This window comes from Engraulis encrasicolus, chromosome 17 (assembly GCF_034702125.1).
Source record: "Engraulis encrasicolus isolate BLACKSEA-1 chromosome 17, IST_EnEncr_1.0, whole genome shotgun sequence".
NCBI lineage: Eukaryota > Metazoa > Chordata > Actinopteri > Clupeiformes > Engraulidae > Engraulis > Engraulis encrasicolus.
In genome coordinates this window covers 33,591,855-33,593,967 of record NC_085873.1, presented here as the reverse complement: position 1 = coordinate 33,593,967, position 2,113 = coordinate 33,591,855, and the positions used below count along the sequence as shown (strand labels likewise).

Below are 2,113 nucleotides of genomic sequence, written 5' to 3'. Positions count from 1 at the left end.
ATTCTACTGTCAAAACGCGGACCATAATCGCATCCATATCTGATTCACAAACGCGGACGCGCTGTAAAATCTAACGGACGTTGGTACAGTTTTTGTTGGGGCAGACACGACATACAGCGCTCTCCAGTAAGTATTGATTTATCTATATTAGGTGATACACAAAGGTACAAAAAGTATATATGAAGCTTTTATACTATCAATGCTTAATTATATTTCGTAGGATTTTGTTTTATGACTTTAAAAAGTGTATGTTAACCCTAGTTGTTTTCAAAACGAGACAGCTAATTCATTCATTCAAAGACCTGAACTACATTGGCTATTGTAGTATTTCCTAAATGCTGTTAAAATATGATGCCATCCGATACATGGAGGAAGTGCAGTTGAATAAAAATTATCTACATTGTGCCCATTTTAACAGCCTTGTTTATGTTAGCTTGCTAGCCAGCTACTAGCAAACCGGTTGACTGAAGCAAACTTGTGTAAAGTTAAACGTAGGTCTAAGTGTTCAAATACTCTTATGAAACGGCTATATTGGTCTGAATTTGGCTCGTGGTACACTTTTACACGGATTGGTGATGCTCTCAACAGGTTTGGCACCAACTGTGTTTTTAACGGCACAAATCCTAAAGCGGTGGCATCATGTTTTCCTCACGTTAACGAAATCCAGGCTAATTATTTATTAGCAATTAATGGATGGCCATGAACTGCGCCCTCGTCCCATATGCTGTCCATCATTGGTGAATGAATGAAGTAGCTGGGCTCATAGTTTGATACAGATGTCCGTGGTTGGGCTACAAATATCTGAATTTGTTCTTAATCTTGTGCAACAGTTAACAGGTGGAATTAGCTCTGGGTCGGACAGGGCTAGCCAGCTGTAATCCACCCTGCTACAGTGATGCCCGCCTGCCTCCCGGCTTTTACGACCAAGAGTAAGTAGGACATTGTACATCTTATAATATTCAACATCATTACTGTCACGGGATAGAGATGTGAAAGAGCGTTGTCCATTCCATATGCAATGCAATGTCTGATTGTCATCTTACGAAATTTAAATGAAAGCTCTAAGTTTAGCTCTGTTGCCTTTTCAGATCGGAGCGCTGATGTGATGTTTCCCCGTCGACTGATGAGGGAAGGAAGAGAAGGCAGCCACGACACGCGATTGTTCAACATGACAGTGAGACAGAAAAATAATGTCAAGATAAATAAAAAATCATGATGAGTGAAGTTCTTCGTCAGGTTGTGTTTTTTTCGGGATCTTATTTAAACGGTGTCTAGGCCAGGTCTGTGTTATCTGTAGAATTAAATCTAAATGCTGTTTGTAACGGTTAACTGGTTTAGTGTTCGTTTATTGGGATTATAGCATAATAAGAAAGTAACTTTATGAGCACGGATCCAAAATGGTCCCGGCCCGGAACATCTATGAGTCCGGAATGGGTCCGTAACTGATAAAAAGTAGTGGAACCGTAACGTATGTAATAAGTGGACACGGAATGAGTCCGCATCGGATGTCGCGCCTCCGAACCGGGCTCACTGCGGAGGTATGCTTCTGCACGCGGATCCGTTGCGGGTGACAAACGGGTCCCTTTTGAGTCCGCACCACGCCTCCGCGTCGGATGATAGGCGGCGTGCAAGTGGACGCCGATACGGCCCCGTTTACCGGATCCGTTCCGGAGGATGGCCTCCGGATGGTGGACTCCGGGGCGGATCCATTACGGTGTACTTTTGCTGTGTGGGACAGCAGCTGATTAGAGTCTTGTTGAAAAGTCGCTTTAGCAGTGAAAAGTCTTGTTGCCATTGACAGCGGTCTGTTATAGACCAACCCGTCCGTTATCGAAAAATAACAGACGTCCGAACGTTGGGCAGCCCCGTTGAAATGAATGGAGCATTCGACAGATGACGTCACAACCATATAATAAGTGGTGTATAACATGGTGCCCCCTCATTGGATGACCGCTGCAATGAAATGTGACGAATAGACATAGGAAGAATCGTTCTTCATGATAACAAGAGATTTGGGCAGCACATGAAAATGTTGGCTTTTTTAACCGAACCTGACCAACACAGCGACCATTCACTCCGGCCGGTGTGAAGTGAAGTAAACAGTAAGCGTTAT

General features: G+C 43.6%; 1 long non-coding RNA gene across 1 annotated transcript; it reads left to right on the top strand.

The window, feature by feature from the left end:
- The first annotated feature begins 847 nt into the window (after nucleotides 1–847).
- LOC134467434 (uncharacterized) lies at nucleotides 848–1,224 on the top strand. The gene is made up of 2 exons (XR_010038549.1): nucleotides 848–929; nucleotides 1,089–1,224. It is a non-coding gene; the product is annotated as an uncharacterized LOC134467434 (long non-coding RNA).
- The last annotated feature ends 889 nt before the right edge of the window (nucleotides 1,225–2,113 follow it).